At 46.4% G+C, this 15,964-nt stretch overlaps 1 long non-coding RNA gene across 1 annotated transcript in view; it reads left to right on the forward strand.

Moving 5' to 3' along the window:
- The window catches only part of LOC308191127, a 48,249-nt gene extending 32,370 nt beyond the window's left edge, over positions 1 to 15,879 (forward strand). Inside the window, exon 2 of the long non-coding RNA XR_013947727.1 lies at positions 1 to 15,879. This exon is cut by the window's left edge and continues 27,975 nt beyond it. This is a non-coding gene — a long non-coding RNA (uncharacterized lncRNA).
- The last annotated feature ends 85 nt before the right edge of the window (positions 15,880 to 15,964 follow it).

A 15,964-nucleotide genomic window follows, 5' to 3' on the forward strand; every position in this document is an offset into this window, starting at 1 on the left:
TGTATATTGTCATACATATTTTCATTGGACATCAGAGAGCACTAAACTGAGCAGCTGCCCGTCTCCCTAGTGTATGGTGGGCATCCACAGCAGCAGTGCTTCTTAGGTATGGAGGTTTTCCTTTTCAGAAGCAAGGGGACAGTGCATGAGCAGGAGCAGACCTTTCTGTCCCTGGGACAGCTACAGCCAGCTTTGTCCTGCCACGGTTGGCTTGAGGGAAAGCATTTGTAGGACGCAGGACTGTCTGACTGTGGGGTTTTACTTGAAATAGACCTCGGTCCAGTCTGCATAAGCATTTTAGTGCTTAACCGCATAAAGAAGTTGTCAAAACAATGGTTTCACACGCTGGAATTAGAGTATTCCTTGTAAACATTAGACTCACTTTGTTCCTTTGCATGTGGAGGAGCCTTGCCACGGAGGAATGCAGGGCTCATGGTCAAACTGGCTCTCTTCCTGTGACAAACAGAAAAAGCAGCAAGGGACCTACCTGCTCTGGGAAAATAAAGCCAGTCAGAGAGGGGGTACGCTACGGGAGCAGCCGGGTGAATGGGACAGAGCCTGTTCCCACCACCTGAGCCCCTGCTAGATGGTGGTTAAGGGGACTGACAGGTGTCTGCAGCCACTGAGGTCTGTCTGGGGGCTCCTCTGCGGGAGTACAGCCGATAACCTGTGGGATGCTTTTGGCAGGTTGACTACTTTTTCTGCCCTTCGTTTTCTCCCTGCCGGGCTGGGAGCTCATTCTGCTGGTGTGCTGAGTGCCTTCAGCTCTTCCTACCGCTGGCTGTAGCTGAGGGTGTCCCGTCATTTATGTGAGGTACAGAGCATCCTTGGAACCCCCCTGAAATAAATGGCTCCATTGCTATGGCTTCAAGCTGAGGCTTTTGATACTTCCCCCTTTTGGAAGTTCACTGCTGAGATGAGTTCACGGCTGGTCATCCAGAGCATGCAAGGGAGGTTGTGCAAGGCATGGCCCCATGGCACGAGGCACCATGTTCCCAGCCCCGGCCCAAGGGGAGCAGTGATTTTTCTCCACACATTTGGGATATCAGTGGAAGAAGCCGAGGCCAGGGTCCCATAAGGTCTCTTTGGGTACAGTTCTGTCCCTGCCCAACCCATGGTCTTTATAGTGGAGTGGTTCCTTCCTGGGTATGTGGACTTGCAGCAGGTGGAAAACAGGTATAAGGACAGAGCAGGTGTATGAGCTCGGGCTGTACTTGTTGTTCCCAGCAGAGTGCACCTGTATCTACAGCAATTTCATACAAATCAGGTTTCCTTCAGGTTTACACCGGAACAGTAAAGCAAAAGCTCCCGAGAAGTTTGTGTTCCCACAAGAGCTCTGTACTTCAGCACAAAGCACACCCACCCTTTTCTCTGGCCTCTCTCTCTGGGATGACTCACGCAGATTTCTGCTTGCAGTTGCCTTCGATCCTTGCAGTGAGTCTGCTGTGATTCAGCCGTTCTCGTTTTGAACTCCCTCGGAGCATTCAGTCAATCCCAGCTTACCGAGGTCAGAAACCAATGAAAATAACACGATACAGTTTCCAGAGATGCTTGATACGCTTGATCCTCAGCCACCTTTCTCCTCTGAATCGTCGTGCAGCTTCCCTGCAGGAACATGATTAACTCTAACGCTTGGTGGGACAGCACGCGTGGGGTTGTCTGCCACTGTCTCCAGTGAACAGTTCACAGTCCAGCCGCGTGTGCTTTACCACATGCTGTGATGAAATGGGGGACAAAAACCTGAATATGACCGTAAAATGTGTGCTTGCAGCCCAGAAAGCCAACTGTACCCTGGGCTGCACCAAAAGCAGCGTGGCCAGCAGGGTGAGGGGGGTGATTGTCCCCCTCTGCTCTGCTCTCGTGAGACCCCACCTGGAGCCTGCGTTCAGCTCTGGGGCCCTCAGCACAAGGAGGACATGGGCCTGTTGGAGAGAGTCAGAGGAGGGCTACGGGGATGCTCAGAGGGCTGGAGCACCCCTCCTATGCAGACAGGCTGAGAGAGTTGGGATTGTTCAGCCTGGAGAAGAGAAGGCCCCAGGCAGACCTTACAGCGGCCTTCCAGTGCCTAAAGGGGGCCACAGGAAAGCTGGGGAGGGACTGTGTCAGGGGGTGTAGGGATATGGCAAGGGGGAATGGTTTTAAGCTAAAAGAAAGTAGATTTAGGTTAGATATTTGGAAGAAATCCTTCACTCAGAGGGTGGTAAGGCCCTGGCACAGGCTGCCCAGAGAAGCTGTGGATGCCCCATCCCTGGAGGTGCTCAAGGCCAGGCTGGATGGGGCTTTGGGCAACCTGGTCTGGTGAAAGACAGTGGGGTTGGAACTAGATGGTCCTAAAGGTCCCTTCCAACCCAAGCCATTCCATGGTTCTATGATTCTATGAAAATATGTGACATGCTACACACTTGCAGAAATAGTTGGGAGTGTGATTTTAGAGGACAGATGACATGGGGCTGTCACCGTTGGCCCAAAGAATCATGGCTTTCCACCAAAACAGGATGCCCTATCTGAAGCAGGAAGATACAAAATTAGGAAAGATATTCTAAAATAAATTTCCAAAGATGCTCAGTATGTGGAGCAGGTGTGGCAGAAACTCCTCTGCTTAGACCTGGAAAATTGAGAGAGGGTCATGTCTAGGAGCTCAAGTACAAGTTTGAGTGGAGAAATAGATAAAAAGGGGATCCTGAGAAGAGCAACTGACCAGGGAATGACCAGGGAAATGTCCCTACAGATCAGCTGGCAGAAGAGGCCTGGTTCTTTGCAGTAAACAACAAAACCAGAAACTTACACAAGGCAATAAGCTGCTGTAAATGGGAAAACATGAAGGAAAAGAAAAAAAAAACAAACACAACACCACCACCAGGTTCTGTTGATTAGAAAGTTCCACTGGGTTTAGCAAAAGGTTGAAGAAAATATGGGGTGAGGAAAGACTTGTTTTGGGGAAGACTGCCAACTGAGCTGTGATGTTATTGTAAAAACCCTGTTCGGGGGCTTGCGCAAGTATCAGGAGGCATTTTTAAAAATTCCAGGGAAAAGGGAAACCAAAGCAGCAAGATCCAGTGAAATCTCTTTTCTGTCTGCCTTTGTTAGCAATAACCTAACTCAAGTTACAAATGAAGACTGTTTGTGTTCAAGATTCAGCAGGCTACCTTTTAATTTCCAGTGAGAGGCTTTCCAGTGCACATCTGTGAACCATCTCAGAAGTCCTACAGTGAAAACAGGAAAGATGAATGATGACATTAACCAGTAAAACAAAACAAAAGGCAAAAATATCCAAAGACGACCAAAAAAGCCCCATTTGGAAGGAAACTCAAAACAAAGGTTTCCCCCCACCTCCTTGTTTTTCTCCTTAATACACTGTGAAGAGCATAAAGGGCATACGTATAATTTCTTTTCCTTTGGGACACAACTGCAAACCGCATAATGGTGAAAGACACTCAAAGAAGTTGGCCAGGAGGCTGGAGCAAATGCCTGGCTCTAATGGAAATGCCTCAGCCCTGTTGTTGATCTGAGGACCTCTGTTTCTTCTCAAGGAAAGCTCCAGCTCTACAGCACACCCACGGACTGGATCATGCCTTGGCTCAGGAGCGACAGAGCACAACCTTGACTTCCTGCAGAACTCAGGTTGCTCAGCCATCTGCAGAGCCCGCTGGGCATAAAGATGGGACGAGACCTTAGGAACGATCCAGGAAACGCTCCCTGTGGCCACAAGTCCCTCTGGGGGACTACCAGCACCGCACGCAAAGCCTTTGGCTTCCTGGGGACTGTTGCTTTTTCTTTTACCAACTTGCCCCCTTGCTGCCAGGTGGCGAGATTTACCACCCGCCTCTATTCTTTGGAAGATAATTTCACTAAAAATGCCCTCCTGGATCTGACCGCTGATCCAGCCCACGCAGCACTCTGCTCTTAACAGCGGCAAACGGAGAGGCCTCTTGGGGGAAGCCCAGACTCAGAACTGATTCACAGAGGTCCTGATGCTGCTTTATCCCCATCTTGACAAGCCCCATGCTTCCCTTTCTGCTTTCAAATTACAAAAGACACTTTCTGCAGTCCGTGGTGGCTTAGGATCCTCACAGCCTTTGTTGAGGAAGCTTTCTGAAAATTCAAATCCAGTCTGTTCAACTTACCTACATCCTTGTTACCGCCCTCAAGGAGTTGTGGTAGACTGATGAGGCAGGATTGCCCCTTGCGGACATGGGGGTGACTGTCTCCCTTGACATCACGTTTGTCCATGTGTTCAGTGACCTTATGGCTCTGCTGTCACAGGGGGGATGGAAATCAGACTCATTGGTCTGGTGCCTGGTCCTGCTTCCTCTGTTTGCTATGTAAAGAACTTTTGCTACCAGTCTTTGCAAGGCTCAACACACTTTATTTTTTTTTATCCCTTTTAATTGCTGGTGTATGGTTGACTTGCCATATTGTATAGGTTTTACTGTTCTACCCATTTGGGTAAGCTTCCCATTTTTTTAAACATCAACTTCTTACCCTCTGATAGCATCCTTAGTGTTCCTACTGAGTGGTGAAGTGGCCTTTTTGGATTGCATTGTTTTCTTTTCACATTGTGGCACAACCTTTACCCAAGATTTTAATACATTTTTTTTTTTAAAACATCTAGGTTGCCTTTTCCCTCCTGCTTTGTGGACTGCTCCTTTTAAGTTACCTATTTATTTATTTAAAAAAATCTCATTTTGATACACCACTTGTGAAACTGCATATCCACATGCTGGATTCACTTGGGGTGTTCTCTCCCATTGCAACACTGACCTAACTGTACTGTGGTTGTTATCACAGATCTGCGCTCCCATTAACACCTCCTGAAGTAGGTTCCCTGCACCTCTCCAGACCAAATGCGGAACGCCATCTTTTTGTGGGTTCTGTGGGTAGTTTTTTGTTTGTTTGTTTGTTTGTTTGTTTGTTTGTTTTTGGGGAAGCAACCATAAAATCATAGAATCACAGAATGGTTTGGGTTGGAAGGGACCCTAAAGCCCACCCAGTTCCAGCCCCCTGCCATGGGCAGGGACACCTCCCACCAGCCCAGGTTGCCCAAAGCCCCATCCAGCCTGGCCTTGAGCACCTCCAGGGATGGGGCATCCACAGCTTCTCTGGGCAGCCTGTGCCAGGGCCTCACCACCCACATAGTAAAGAATTTCTTCCCTATATCTAATCTAAACCTCCCCTTTTTAAATTTATCACCATTATCTCTTGCCCTGACACTACACTCCCTGATAAGGAATCTCTCTCCATCCTTTATCCTGTCTCTGCATCTCATCTTGATGGGGTGTTGAGGTGTTGGTCCAAATGTGGGTAACTGAAATCCCCTCCTCCTGTGACTAAATGTCCTAAATGTGTAGCTACTGCGTTAATCTCACCTAGCAGCTCACAGAACAGCTGAGGTAGGAAGGCACCTCTGATGATCTTTCATCAACCCACCCCTGCTCAAAGAAGGGTTGGCCACCGCAGCTTGCTCCGGGCCATGTCCACTTGGGTTCTGAGTATCTCCAGTGATGGAAACCTCACAGCCTCTCTGGCAAACTGTACCAGCGTTGGATCACCCTCGCAGTAAGACTTTTTTTCTAATGTTTAAATGGAATTTCCTGTATTTCAGATTGTGCCCATTGCCTCTCGTCCTTTCACTAAATATCACTGAGAAGAATTTGGCTCTGTCTTCTTTTCCTTGGCTTGCTCAGGAGGCATTCAGGTAAGGGATAGTTTTGTAGATACTAACTGCAGTGATGAAGTTTTCAGAGAGCTTAGCACAGCCTTTTCAGGTTTTTAATTCACGACAGCCCCTTTCCTTGTAAGAAAGCCCTCTATTTAGCATACATGAGACTGCATTTGAACTAGTGCGCCCAGTCTGGGGCTCCTAGTAAAAGAACGACATTGACAAATTGGAGAGAGACCAGAAGAGGGTCACCGAGACGATCAAAGTGCTGCAGCACGTGAGGCACGAGGAAGGGATGAGAGAATTGGATTTGTTTAAACCTGGAGAAGGCTGAGGGAGCATCTTTTCTCCATCTACATCTACCTAATAGGGATTTACATGGTTGTTGCAAAAAGACAGTAGATGTGGTTGCAAATTGCAAGAGAAACTCCGTATGGACATAAGTAAAAGATTTCACCAGAGCATTTAACTAGTGGATCAGGTTGCCCATAAATCGGTGGGATCTCCATACTTGGAGATACCAAAAACCCAACTGAACTAGGCCCTGAGAACATGAAGTAACTTTGAAATTAGTCATGCTTTGAGCAGTAGTTCTTCCTCCACCCTTAGCTTCTGGCATACCTTTCCCTGAAAGCTCACCGGTAACTCATGGCAAGGTAATTGCCTTCTCTGGGCATAAGCATTTGTGAACGCCTCGTTTCATGACTGGCCAGCGCACACAACACCTTTAATGATGCAGCTCTCTGCTAATTGAACAAGTTTGGTATCTCCTGGTGCCTCGCAGCATCTGGAAACAAAGCGGAGTGCCCTTCAGGGCAGCGAGAATATGTCCAGGATGAATAACTCCTCCACTGCAAGGCAAGATGGAAAAGACTCCAGAACAAACACCAAGACATTGCTCCTTTGCAGGCAAGCTAATCCCTGCTTTTCCATCCTTTCATGTAATCCGCCCACCACAGAAAGTTGCTAACAAGGACTTGGAAAGTAAAATGTGCATTAAATGAATGGGTTTGGCAGAAGGAACATCTGTTTGTGAGTAACTTCTTGTTCCCTACATATGATAATGGTTATGGATTAGTGTACAGAATGCTGAACTTGTTTACAACGCCTCAGAACTGTATGTTTTGAATCATTAATAAGGAATGTTTTTAAATGCAGAATTTCTCATCAATATGAGCGTTGCTGGTTTTTTTTTCCTCCCTAAATAGGTGCAATTCAGTTTGCAAATTAAATATCAGCAAGCTTTACATAATGTCGCTCTTTCCACAGCCAGAGAGATCAACATTTTTATCATCACAGCCCGTTCTGGTTAATAGGTTAATATTCAGGACTGCCAACAGGTGAAAATAGAATCATTTTAACATGAGCTCTCAAAGATATTCTGGGTTTAATCTGACAGAATCCCGAAGGGAGTAGGAAGTATTTGCTGGGAGGGGGTGGGTCTGTTTGTTTAAAACAATCCTGGGAAACAAAGGAATGAAATGAAATTATCCCAAGCTCAGAAAATATATATTTACACTTCTTTCTTCTTACAGCAGGGCTGTCCCCTCTAAGGGAGGTGGGCTGACCAGAGGATGAATGAAGGGGACTTCGCAGGTAATGCTCTGCCTGGAGGAGTTTTCTATGCTCTAATGCTCATCTTGGCTCAGCTGCTTCTTCCTCTCCTTGCTTTTCACTGTACTTTACAGGCAGGCCGTTCTACTGTGGGGTTTCGCCTTTTAAAGAACTAAAAAGAACTTTTTAGTGAAGCATACATGTGTAAATCCCAGCTAATCATTGCACTGACTTCAGCTCTGGCCAGCATTAAACGCAGATTTGCAGAGGCGAAGCTTTGCTGAGCTCCCTGCACGCAGCACATGGCATTTGCTTGTTTCTTTCTGTCATCTTCCTGCGGTGTTGGCCCTGCCTTGGTGCTTATTTTCTCTCGACTGTAATGTGAGCCCCCCCAAACGCAGCCACTCCTGCGTGTGACTGGGAGGTCTGCATTCCAGCTCCCCGTTGGAAACCCGTCAGAGCTGGGAGCGAGAATAGTCCATGACATATTCCAGTCGGAATGCCTGTTTTAAGAGCCTTTGGACACGCTCCAAACACAGCAAGTGCGGGACAGGGATCTAGTTTCACCTCTAATGCAAGAAATATTCATGTGAAAACTTCTCTTCCACAGAGGAGATTGCAACAGCAGTTAAAAGTCGTAATTAGCTTTTCTGGTGTTATCTGATTTTGATAAACACAGGCATAACACCACACCCACATATAACCACATTCACGCCCTGTCAGAGCTCAGCTAACCTGGAGGGAGTCGGTGGTGTGCTTCTCTGTGTCAGAAAAGATACCCAGAAAGGCTTGGGGATAGCCAGACAAGTTTGTCAGACAAGACAAAACAAGACAAGGCAAGGAAAAAAAAAAAAAAAAAAAAAGATCACTAGAAAATCCACATGGCTGTGCTTCGGATTTCTTTTTATTACTTTTCCCACTGCAGACCTGGTGTGGACGACCCTAGCTGAGATGGGCTGCAGTCCCTGAGGAAGAGAGCCCCGGGCCGCTGCCCGCCGGGATGACCTCTCCCAGACAAGCCTTCAGCCACCTTCCCATGAGAGGACAGCGCTCACAAAGCAACCACCCCATCTCTGCCTGTCAGTTCTCAAGGAAGACGTGCAGGAAATAAGCCTAGGGGATAACATTCACCTCTGCTGGCTACTGAAGTTCAGCAGCTCAGCAGAGAAGTTTGCCTCGTGGCATCCTGCAACGTTTCACGTTTCATTCACTTTCTAATCCCTCTCTGACCTCAGGTGCTCCCTACCTGGTGCTGTCCCCCCCGAGGACATAACCTCTCCCCTTGCACCACCCTCTGTGGTCCACAGGCTTGTTCTTTTAAAGTGATTATTATTAAAAGTAAAGTGAATCCAAAGCAATTGCTCCCAATTTGTTGCTTCTACATTTGCTGCTTCTGTCTCAGACCTGTAAAAAAGAACTTGTTTGGCCAGAGATTTACATACAGCTTTTGAGCACAAAGGCTGGTCTAATGAAAAATGAGAGCCACAGTCCTTTCCTTGTCTGTGTCCTTAGAGCTATTACAACAATAAATGAGCGGTTGGACATATCCACTTCCCATCATTACAGAAAGGCTCAGGCTCCCTTCTGGAACCAAGCAACTCATAACAAAGGCAGAGCGATCCCAGTGCTATCTCTGGTGGTTTGTGCGAATCGAAAAGACACGCAGACACAGCAGAGAGAGAAGATAGCAAGTAAGCACAGACAAACAGAGAGCTCTTCACAGCAGGAAAAATCCCCCCGCCCTAGTACAGACTTTTGGCTGAAAGATAATGCCTTTGTTCCCAGCTCCAAGATGCTGTCACTCCTATTTCATTTCTTCTGCTCTAAAAGAAACAGACTTTTCACATACTTTGTAAATGAAAGGGATTGCATTAAAAACCTGTTTATTGTTATTTTTTTCTTAGCAGAAACTGCCTGCAGGGTCCCTCCCTTTGGCCAAGGGTTTGACAGAAAGCAGTAATAGTCCTGTGAACGAGCCTGATGTGTTACATGCACCCTCCTTAGCCAGTATCGATCCAAGGGAAGGAGAAGCAAGTTGCACTGGGCGGATGCTGGAGCATTTGAGCAGAGGCTGTCAATACTGGAACTGATCAGATGGTCGAGTTTCGGTGAGTTTGCAGATAAATGCTTCAAGGCACCTTCAAAGGGTGTCCATATAGGTTAGAGCCTGCTGTGGTTATAAGCCTGAAAGGGCCTCTTGCAAAGATTAGATCTGTCTCCTTGTCTAGGGGTATTTGCACAGTAAGAAAAATTGCAAACTTAAAGATAAAAACGTTCCAACCCGTCTTCCAAAAGCAGGGCTGCGTATCAAAATGTTACACGCTGTTCATTAAAAAATATTTTTAAAAGCTCAAGAAGACTTCCACGCAACAGCTCAAGAAGAATAGCCCATCCAGCAGGACCTCAGGTTGTCCTATATTTATAACTACCCACAGGTACAAAGCACAAAATAACACAATAAGGATGTTTTGCAGAAGACTGGAAGTTTGAAAATTTAGCACTTTTAGTAAGACCATCTCTTCCAAGGCTGTACGCTCAGTAATCTAGACATATAATTAAGAAATTCAAATGTTTTCAACTCTGCCTCACTGCAAGGCGTTGACTTCTTCTCAGGTGAAGACCCCAGTGTTAGAGACATGAAACTAGGCCGCGGGAGAGAATAACTGCACCTAAAACAAGCCCCGATGACAGACATCGCAGCGGCAGAGCTGGCTGCTCAAACGTCGGGCACTTTGTCACTCTGGCTGGAGCTGCAGGCAGGTCTTGTGTAACTGTTGTTGTGGGACTTCCCGTGTCATCGCCACGGGTTTATCAGAAATACTGGTCTTATCACAGTGAGATAAAACTACTCATTAAGGCTTACAGTGTAACAACTAGCACCCCCTAAACTGTGTATAACCTCTCGCATGCGATTTCTTTTGAAGCCTAATGGTTTCTTAAGAGGAAACCCAGAGACCGGGGGGACGGAAAGCTGTAAGTGAGCCAAGGAGACCCCTTTGTCTGAGTCCCCCGTGGTGGTACGTGACCTGTCGCAGGCAGAGGCAGGCAGGTTTGGAGCAGGCTCCTTCAGAGACCGCAGGCTGTGCACTTGGAATGCAAACACAGGTAAGAGCAGCTCCAAAACCCGACGGCTGCGTCCCTGCCGGCCACCAGCATCGGTCGCTTTAAGCTGGCAGCAGGGGCTGAGGGGTGAAGGATGGGAGCCTGCTGGTTGCCAGCACCGCACGGCCAGGACGGGGCTGGTTGTGAACTCCAGGAGACAAAAGGCTTTCCTGTACACGGACAGCATTTTAAAGGCTCCCTCTCATGGTCTGAGAGCTCACAGGCTTAGTAAACAGGCTTTGCTAGAGCTATTTAAAAACTTCCCTTGCCTGGTTTGAATACAGTGGCCCTGTTCAGGAAAGCAGTGTTGTTTTTTTTTCTGGAGATATGTCGTGCCTTTGGAGGTGGTGAAGCACTTTCTGAGGAAAGATGTTTTTAGCAGCCTGGCAGGGACGTCCTCCCCTCTCAGCACCAAGAAAGGATGCCCTGGGGACGGCACAGTGTCGGCACTGATGGCTGGGGACAGGACATGAGAAACCAGAGAGGGCAGTGGGATCCAGAGGTCACAGCAGGGATCCAGGCAGGGGTCTCGAGCAGTGGGATCATTACTGAGGACCTCCAGGAAGGCTTTTGCTCCCTCGGCTGAAGGTGGCTGTGCAGCAGGGTGTGTTTCTAACCCTGTGTTAAGAGAAACCCTTTCTCTGAGGGTTTTGATGGGGTTACATGGCTGCACTGCCATGGAGAGTAACAAAGAGCAGTGAAGAAATGTGATGGAGTCCCAAGGAAGGGCTGTAAGGAGCCGTGCCACCACATCCAGAGCCACAGCTTCAGTGTCTTCTGTGCTTCGGCCCTGCAGTCTCTAACCTGTGCTTGAACAGGACCAGAATGAAGACAACACATACGTCGCAGCTAAAGATTTCCTGGGATTTGCAAGGTGGTTGTGGGAAGCCAAGTGCTATGAGGCTCTTTGGAAACTCCCAAATGTCCCTGTGATGGCAAGGGGCAGCTTCAAGCCTTCTTGGGCCTCACCCAAATGCCAACCAGATAAAGTCAGTCCATTTCTCCTTCCGGTGACATTTCAACACCGGAGATTTTGTAGAAGGCACTTTGTCAGTTCTGTGCTAGTTCTTTCTGCAGCTGGTCACTAGAGAAAGCAATGGTTCCAACCATCCGATCCACTTAGCATAACCTTTCTGGCAGTCACCAAGCAATTTGGGAACTAGATAAAAAGTCTTAGCAATGTTCAAGACAACGTAGCCTAACAGTGAAAGCTAACACGCAGCAAGGTAGTGTGGCTCTTGCTGTTTCACATGTTCTCCCTAAATACTCCGTAGTTACTCGCAGCATAAAAATACCTTTTCCTCTTGGTTCCCATTCTGCTGTCACCGTTATTCGCAGCACAGCGGTGCCCGCACCTGGATGTCTGGTGGCACGGGTTACTCGATGGCAGCAGTGGCCAAAACCTGCTGGGGCAGGCACTGGTCGCCCAGGCAGAGGCAACACCTGCCCCAACGAGCTCACAACTGCGATGAAAGATTAAAATGGAAAGATAAAATGTTAAATTCTCAGCCGAATGCCGCCTGGATTCAAGTGAAGGAGAGGCAGTAAGAATGACAAGGGCCATTTTTTTTAACCCACGTTCACCTCTTCAGACTTGGCTGACAGGGTGATGTCCTAGGCACCATTATGCAGCTAAGAGCATTTTTTTTAGCTATAACTGGCAAAAGGGGTGGTGAAGAACCAGCCAACAAGGATTTCATGGGATACTTATAACAGATTTACACCCCTTTCCACTCTTTGAATGATCCAAAGAAGATAAGAGCCACGTTTTTTTATCACTGAAATAATTTTGTTCCTGTTAGTTGCTCACAATCTGCTCCAGAATTGTAGTTACCACTGTCTCTCTTGCCACACACTAAAGCATCGCAGTCACAAGATAGACCACATGAGCTGAAAGCCTGAAGTCTTCTTGCTTTTTAATGTGGAAAGACACTGCTCAGATCAAATGCAATCAGTACTGCATGAGACACAAAAGCAAAGCTCTAGCATCTACAATCATAATCTCCCTAGGGATGTATTTCACATTTCAGAGGTGTTAATCTCAAGATGCCGGTCAGCTTCCAGCCCCAGTAACTAGCTGTCTGTCTTCACAACTTCCTTCTGTTTCAGAAACACAGCAGTTGCAGTCTGAGTTTTTTCTTTACTTTTTGTTCTAAATGTGCTGTGTGGTTCCGCACCGTGGGAACCACATAGACCTGGTCAGACAATTCCAACGACATTATTTTCCCAACAAAAATGTCTTATTTTACCTTTTTTTGGAGCTATTTGTTTCCTGATAATATATACTGTGCCAGGGAAAGCGGGGGGAGGCCAGCATTTTCTGGTCTGAAGATCAGGCCACTCTTAGATGAAAGAATTCCAAGTTCAGGTTCAATTAATACTTGATCACCAGACAAACAGCTCATCTTTTCTCATGTCCTTTTAGAAGAACAAAACCCAAACCAGACAAAACCTAGAAAGGCCTCGGTGTTGACCTACTAAAAGAATGCAAAAATTCTAAAATCTCAACTGTTTTCATGGGATGGCAGGAAAAGCATTTTACGTCCCCCTTAACCAGTGGGTTTCATATAAGAAGCAATAGCTTCCAGTGGGGCTGACCCTCCCCGTAGCAGCCCTTCCCCTTAGAATCAGGGTCTTTTAGGTTGGAAGAGACCTTGGGAAGTGGTCTTGTCCCTCCTTCCACCTAGTGTCCAGCTGAGATCAGGTGCCTCAGGACCTTGTCCTCTCAAGTTCGGAATGCCTGGTAGGATGGAAAGGACGCAGCTTCTCTGGGCAGCCCGTTCTGGGGTATAACTATGCTCACACTGAAAATTATCTTCTTAACATCTCAGCAGAATTTCCCTTGCTGCAGTTTGTGCCCATTCCATTCATGCTATGATGCACCAGACAGAAGAGTCTGGCACCCATTAGCAAGTTGTAGGGAGCTGAAAAATCTCACCTTGGCCTGCTCTTGATAAAGCCAGACAAACCCAGCTCTGCCTGCCTCTCTCACCATCCTGGTGAGCCTCTGCTGGACTTGCTCTAGTTTATCAATGAATTTCTTGAACTGGGGAACCCCAGACTTGATTTGAACAGATGATCAATTTATTTCACGACTGATTCATTCCTAACACTGAATTGGACAGAGGGAGGACGATGGAAAAATTGCACTTGAAGAGAATGCTTTTTGCAAAGAAACTGAAGAAAACTTATTGAGAAGGCTCTGCTGATCTTAGTGAGAGCTTTCCAACAACTCAACTCAGGGAACTACTTGAGGTCTTAGGAGGCAGGAAAAGGCAATAACAAACAAGTTCACAGAAGAGCTATTTTGAGTCAAAAAAGTCTGTATCTTCCCACACAGCAACTGCAAGTGTCGAAGCTGCTGAGTAGCCTGCTAAGTTGCTTTGGCTATCTGAATGAAGACAGGCGTTATCTGAGGAAGGGAAGTTTGAGGAAAAATAGCAGGAAACACTGTCTAGAAAGCCTTTTTTTTTTTTTTTTTGAATAGCTCAATTGTAAAGCGTGGCTACATGGCAACAGTGGGAGAACAAACCCTACTGGACAGACGCTAGACACAGCGCCCGAGGCATTACTAGAATGCACTCAAGGATGATGGGGATATGGCTAATCATAAAAGGCCACATAGAATGAAAGCTTTGTAAAATATGGCTATGCAGTACGTACCAATGGGTGTATCTTGGGGTGGAAAATAGTTTCTTGTTTTTGCCATTGGGACAGAAAGACCTGAGAGAGTCATGGCATACTGTGTCACGACAATCCTCATAGCAAACCATGTACTTGAGGGCTGGATAGTGTGAGTGATGGCTATTATTTAATGCTATTGCAAACATTTTTGTGATGTTTTAAAATATAAACCACAAATGAATGGCATGCTTCAGAAGAAATCCCAAAGTTGATTGTAAATTAATGCCACAAACAGATCGAAGTAACTTTTGGGGCAGAAAACGAAAATCGTCCATACAGCATAGTGCCGTATATGCATACTTTTAAAAGAATGAGGGACACTAAGGTCAGCTTTGTGGTCTGCGCTTTTCATTCTGTGTAGCATGAAAAGTGTCATGTCTTGTTAGTCCCAGTGCTCTCTACAGAAAATACCTTGCTGCCTTCTGCAGGCTGTGGCTCGGACACCTGTAGTGGCAGCTGGTATCTCTCCGGAAACAATTCACTTCCTGGTGCACCTCCTATCAAAGATTTACAACAGCTGTTATTATTACTGAGCCTTGCCATCACCAGTCTCATCTCTAGTGTACGGTGGTGATTAACACTCGGGGATGTCTGAACGAGGTTTGCGTGCTGTGGAGGATCAGGACGCTTGTGCTGTGCCCAACACAAACTGGTCCGGCTCGTAGCTGGGGAACACTAAGCTACAGATGATTTACCTTTGTGAAATGGTGAATCAGACACGTTACAATGCTGGGAAGACATTGTATGGAGGAAAGAACTGGGAGAACATAGAGAAGTGTGGAGTCACTGCTTAAGGCCGGGCACTGCTTTCAGTTAAACAGGTATTTAAATCCGGAGTAACCCCATCAACTCTGAGTCTGTTCGCTTCCTGTTTGCCTAATCTGACTTTGATAGAATTGGCCCCTGATTTTCCATGCTATACTTCCTTTTTCCTTGCTTCCTTTCTCAGCACACACCAGCCAGGTTTAGTCTATTCACATCCATGTTTACATCCTTTCTGTATTTGACTCGTATTTCTCTTGAACATACACAGTCACGCACGTGAATACCGTCTACTCATAAAATCTTGTTTTCACACACCCCGCTGTCTCAGTGTTACAAAGCTCCCTTCATACCTGTTACATCTTTGTTTTCATAGTAACTATAAAGATCCCCATAAAAGGGAGATGGGAGGAGAAGTTCTTAAAAAAAAAAGGTCAAACCTCAAACTCTATTGCCACTAGCTAGAATGGGAGCCATTTCCTCTCAAGAACCCAGTACTTGCAAGGTCTCTGGAAGACTTTTGTGATGATAATCTCATGCACATCAGACTTTCTGAAACTACTCTGTGATTTACAGAGCCTGTGCTGGCCTTTGTCCTTCCTTGTTAGCTTGGTGGAGAAAAGATACCTGGTAGGTAAATTAAGCAAACAGCACAGAATTTATCACTTCCCTTTTTAATACCCATGAAGTATACTTTGCAGGATAAGATCATTTTCTCACAGAAGGGCCTTCAGAGTAATATAGATGATCAATAAGCACAGAAAGCAGAGACAGTCACTGCAAACTCATGAGGCAGGGTGCCGTTAGAATGGGTGAGGGAACTACAGAACTGAATTTCTATTTTATTTTTCAAAGAATCTGAATTCATTGTTCCCAGTGAGGCAGTATTAATCCTTCCCTGAGTCATACGGCTTTCTACTTTGTGTAAATACAGAAAGACGAATCTAGTCTAGTTCATTTAGACTTTCTGGTTTATACTCTGCGGAGATGGCTAACCTGCTCTCCCAGCCCTATGGAGAGCTCGCTTTACCTTCACATTTGCTTTCCAACATGCTACTCAGAAGAATTTTCCTGCTTCCAAGGACTTGGTCCTTAAAGCAGCCCATTATTAAAACTCCGGGACACCTTAATTTTTGCAATATAAAGAAAACACATGCAGTGTTTAAAGCTAAAGGTGTTGCATGCAGAGCATTTTAATCAATA

This window comes from Anser brachyrhynchus (genome assembly GCF_964034855.1).
Source record: "Anser brachyrhynchus genome assembly, chromosome: 2".
Classification (NCBI taxonomy): domain Eukaryota; kingdom Metazoa; phylum Chordata; class Aves; order Anseriformes; family Anatidae; genus Anser; species Anser brachyrhynchus.